Here is a 5,853-nt window from a genome sequence, read left to right on the forward strand (position 1 = left end):
AGAGAGAGAGAGAGAGAGAGAGAGAGAGAGAGAGAAATACAGAGATGATGATGTTATGTACCACAGAGTTGGAACCAACCCATAGCTGACCCTCTGGTGGGTTTTCAGAGGCAGTCAGTCGAAAGGGTGATTGTTATCCTTTTCCTGCAGAGCAGCTGGTGGCCTTGAACTGTGTGCCTTTGAGATTTCAATACAGCTTCTTGCCACTAGACCACCTGAGCTCCCTATAAAGGCAAAGCTAGAGATATAAATATGTATTATATTCATATATATGACAATTTGTAATGAAAATTCAAAAAATAAGGCCTATGTTTGGCCAAGAAGCACACAAAAAAATCTCAGAGGAGACAACTGAAACCAATTTAGTATGAGGGGTTTTGTTTTTTGGTTGGTTGGTTTGGTTGGTTTTTGTTATTGTTGTTGTTGTTTTGTTATTAGGTGCTGTCAAATTGAGCGTGACTCATAGCATCCCTATCTATGAACAACATAAATGAATCCTGTCCTATCCGGTGCCATCCTCACAATTTCAGATACACTTGAGCGTATTGCTGTAGTCATTGTTTCTATCCATCTTACTGTCTTCCTGTCCCTTGCTGACCTTTCTAGGGAACAGCCTCTCCTAACTGCACACCCAAAATATGAGAGAGGAAGCTTTGCCTTCCCTGTCTCCAAAGAGCACTCTGACTCGACCTTTTCCAAGATATATCAGTTTGGTTTTGGGAGTTCATGGGGTATTCAGTACCCTTTGCCAATACCATAGATCAAAAGTATCAATTCTTCTGCATCTTTATTCATTTTATACTTAATATCTACTAGCATGTTTCACTGCTAATAATCCTCAGAATAGTGGTTCAAGCCTACCAGTAGCAATTTGAGCGTCTGTCTCTTTGTCACAGACCATTGGTTTACCAAGAGTCATGTTTTTCTCTAGAGGCTGGCCTCTCCTGCTAATATGAAATCTCACCATAATCCTTTTCTAAGAAGTGTTTTAGCTGTACTTATTCAAACATGTATTTACTGTTCTTTTGTCAGTACATGGAACATTAAAAGTTGTCTAGTGTGTTTTCTTATTGGGGTGACAATCAGAAAAGTAGGTATTTTTGACTTAAGGATATGTCTTATTGCTTGTAAATATACTCAATATAGTTTAAAAATTGGTGGCATGTGAAGAACAATAAGCAATTTTAGGAGTGATTGAAGCTTTGGAAATTAATATAAGTTGCTATCCCATGAACAAGTGAAATATGATTGGTTTAGAGAGAGTAAAGTTCATTGATTTCAAGTGCAAAGATGGACACAGGTTTATGGTCAAAGTAAATAGAAATAGGTTAATAAGCAAATAAAGTAAGATTTTTATATACTGTTTTATATTTGCATTGAAATGATAATAAAGTCTTTTGTAGGAAAAGTGTGAAAGAGAGCAAAGAAATACAGGAAAGAGTAAAAATCTAAATTAACAAGTTATTATTGTGTGCCACCACTCAGAACCAATTCATAGCTGACTCTCCAGTGGCTTTATCAGGCAGTTAATCAAGGAAGTAATTTAAAAATGTAAGAGGTGAAGTACAGCAAAAGATTTAAATTTGAAAGCTATGTCAATTGTTTCTAGCACGTGGTTAATTCTAGTTGTGACCTGTAGTAAGTATAACATTATCCTTTGAACAAAGATTGCCTAAATAATAAATTATCCATTTAGAACATCCCAACTCTTAGATCTATTTTGATAACTGGTGAAATGAATAACATAGGGTCCTTTTCACATTATTAATACCTTGGCAATATCTTTTAAGTGTTTGCTTTTCTTTTCTCATTTCTTTTCTGTCTACTTCACACATTGTCCTCGCCCACATTTTTACTCTTTGGTACAGGTATATTTAGGTATAAATCCAATTATCATTATTATTTTCTATAATAAGAAATATCTTTAATGATGCTTTTAACTTTTAATTTTAATTTTTATTCATTACTCCTTAAATGTGATTCAAATTTGTCAAGACTTGCTATCAAATTTAAAATGCATGTCTACAGCTAATTCTAAAAATATTATATGCAAAACTCTGATTTTGTAGTGAATTATGTAACACAATACACATGCAAATGATATCTCCTCAGTAGTGATTTACCAGATTTCTATACATAAAACACAACATATGTTTGTAAGTAAATAAGGTATCCCTGTTGGTTTAGTGCACTACAAGTGCTCATTTATCAACATTGCCATATGTGCATTACATTTCTACGAGGAAGATAATTTTTTAAATTATAACAGAAAAACCTCTATAGAAATGATGAAGGATATGGATAGGAACTTACAAAATAGTAATTATTTAAAACTTTTATGAACATACCAAATTTTAGAAATATTAAAGAATATTTGAGAGGTGTTGGAAATATTTGGGCAATGATAATTTTAAATGAAGATGTGCAACAATTGACAGTCTATGATTGTCTTGTAATTGACACAATGTGCAAAGACTTCCCAGGGTGATATGTAATCCTTTCTATGGCTTTTTGCATTGATTCTTTGGAAAACAGCTGGAGACTTTTTTCCTTCTTAATCCTTAGAGGTTCCCTTTTCCCTGATTTTCTACTTTAAAAGAAAATCTGAAATGCTTTGTCTACATTAATTGACATTTCCTTTGTAAAATAGGGGGGGGGAACCAACTCAGAATTTTTTGTTTTTTGTATCTGGTTTACAGTTTGCCTTATGAGAGCTATGCACTTTACATATTCACGTATTTACATATTGATCAATATTGTCCTCAAATGAAGTGACTAATCTAGACTATGAAATGAGGTATGTATAGGCTGCTATGCAAATGATGTGTCTGTGGTCTAACAATTGGTCTACTAGTAACAGCCTTTGCTTGAAGGGGCCACAATCTGAAATTGATAAGGGCTTGTTAAGTCAAACTCACAGAAATTTTCCAAACAGGAGAAGCAGAAATCCAGGAAGCAGTAATAAACTGACATACTTCCTGATTCTGAGTTATAATCTATTGCATTCTAAATCAACTGCTTTTCTGTGTTTATGCTCTGTGTAGTTGTGGCTTCATACATATTCAGTGTTGATGGTGAACAAGTTACTCAAGAAGTTGGGATCCATGTAGAAGAATATGACATCCGGATTGGAGAAAGAATCTTAAGTGACCTACATTATTCTGGTGCCACAACCTTGATTGCTGAAAGTGAGATTTGAAGCTCTTAATGTAGATGATCAATGAATACAGCCTTCAATATCGATTACATCTCAATGTCAAGAAAACAAAATTTCTCACTACTGGACTGATAAGGAACATCATGATTAAAGGAGAAATTATTGATACTGTCAGTGACTTCATCTTACTTGGATCTGTAATCAACACCCTTGGTACAAGCAATCAAGATATCAGCAAGTCTTGCACTCAGCAAGTCTGCAGACAGGGATCTCTCCAAATTATTGAGAAGCAATAATGTCAATCTAAGGGCTAAGACGTACTTGATTCAGGCCATGGTCTTTTCAATCACTTGTTAAGCATCTGAGAGCCAATGAATATGGATGATAAAGAATTGATGCATTTGAGCTGTGGTTTGGAGAAGCATCCTGAATATCCAATGGACTCTCAGAAGAACAAACTAATATATCTTGGAGAAGATGCAGCCAGAGTGTTTCATGGAGACAAAGATAGCAAAGCTTCTTAGAGAGGGATATCAGACTGGGAAAGGTGGAGCTTGGGTGCAAAAGAGGAAGACATACAGTGAGATATACTGAGACAGTGACTGATACAATGGGCTTAAGTGAGTCATGAATGTTGAGAATGGCACAGGGTAAGTGCGGATTCAAATCTGTTTTTCATAAAATTGCTATTAGTAGTACTCAATCCAAGAAAACTAACAAGAACAACATGAACTGAATGCTCAGTGATAAAATCTGACAATGTCAATTTATTAAACATGTTATTAGTAAAAGATAGAATGCATATTTAAAATATTTTAAGATATCAAAGTTATTACTAATAGAATTATAGTATAATGAATTGAGTAACAAGGCCTTTCCAACTGTAACCTTTCACTTCGTAATTCTACCCTCTCTGTCTATGCTTAAGATTTTATTCTTGGGCAATTTGTTCAATGTGTTGAGGAGGTAGAATTAGGGTGGGAAACATTTTGAAGTCTCACTCCACCAGAATATATAACTCAAGTTGCAACTTTTAGTTCTCCTGAGGGTTTCTCACCTAGAGATCCAGTATAGAGAAATGCTCTTGGGAAGTTCATTACTTTCATTTTTAACACTATCAGGCCTGATTCAGCTGCTATGCAAGCAGCTGAAAAGCAATAGGCAGTCTTCTCAGGCTGCAGGTGCCTGAATGAGACTGGACTGCACCAGCCTCTACAACTACATCCAGCACCTGACACCATCTCTACCACAGGAAGCATTTCCTGGATGATGCTTCAATCTCTGTGACCTTTAAGTGAAGAATCCAAATACAGACACAAAAGTGAGAAGGCTAAGGGGAGGAAGAATAATTTATGGGAGAGATGACAAACTTGTTAAGCAATTTGGAGAAGTCAGGCATTTGAGACATTCTTAACCTCTGTCTTATAGAAACTAGTGTTGGAATAATTATTAAAAAGAAAATATTGTGGTTGGACATCTGGGCTGTTTTGATGATTTTATGATGGTGAACGATGCTGCTATGTACATTGGTGTACAAGTCTCCATTTGAGCTTCAGTTCTCATTTTCTCGGAGTTATCTTCCAAGCAGTGAAATAGCTGGGTTGTATGGAAATTTTATTATCAGCTTTTTGAGGAAGGGTCAAACTTCCTTCCAGAGTGGTTGTACCATTTTATAATCTCAACCACAGTTTGAGTTCCTATATTGCCACATCTTCTCAAACATGTTACTAACTTTGCCACTGCTACTGGATGATATCTTCTTGTGGTTCTGATTTGTATCCCAGTGATTTTTGAACATTTCTTCATGTGTTTGTTGGATTGAGAAATTATGGTACATTCACACAATGGAGTACTATGCAGCATGCAGAAGCAATATTTTTGTAAATTACTACCTAACTTGAGAGGGACCGGCCAACATTATTCTGAGTGAACTAAGTCCCATAATGAAAAATACTATATGAAAAATTATTATAGAATGGGTATGAGGATCCATGGTGGGAGAGGGTGGAAGCAGAGGGGTGAGGATGGGTGGGTGTTGGGTTAACCTTAGGGTCACACAATTTGATGTGTGGGTAAGGTGAAGGAAATGGAAAAGATCTTGTGTGAAAAAAATGTATTTGAACTTTGTAAATAAATCAGTATAAAATAAAAATAAAACAACAATAGCCAAAAAAAGGAAATATTCACATAAGAATTACATGAACCTCTAGTGGCCTACTGGGCAAAAAGTTGTACTAAGAACCCAAAGGCACGTGGTATTAATCCTGCAACTGCTTAGAGAAAGAAAGATGGACACACTTCTCTTCTCCCATGCAATTTGCAGCCTCTGGAGGGTCAGGGATAATATTTTACAGAATTATTAAGTAAATCAGCAACTGTAAGTGAAATGGAACTGTGTTCAAAATCCACACTCTTGCCACCAGCAGTCAAGAAATCAAAAGAAAAATTGTGTTGGGTAAATCTGCTGTCAGGGACCTCTCCAAAGTGCTAAAGAGCAATGATGTCGGTTGAGAGACTAACGTGCACTTGATTCAGGCCATGGTCTTTGCAATTACTAGCTATATATCAGAGAGCTGGACAATGACTAAGGATGACAGAAGAAGTGATACCTTTGAGTTGTGGTGCAGGAGAAGAGTAGTTGTTGTTGTTGTTGTTATGTGCCGTCAAGTCGTTTGCGACTCATAGCAACCCTATGT

This window comes from Elephantulus edwardii, unplaced genomic scaffold (genome assembly GCF_000299155.1).
Source record: "Elephantulus edwardii isolate Elephantulus edwardi_28Jun2011 unplaced genomic scaffold, EleEdw1.0 scaffold00261, whole genome shotgun sequence".
Classification (NCBI taxonomy): domain Eukaryota; kingdom Metazoa; phylum Chordata; class Mammalia; order Macroscelidea; family Macroscelididae; genus Elephantulus; species Elephantulus edwardii.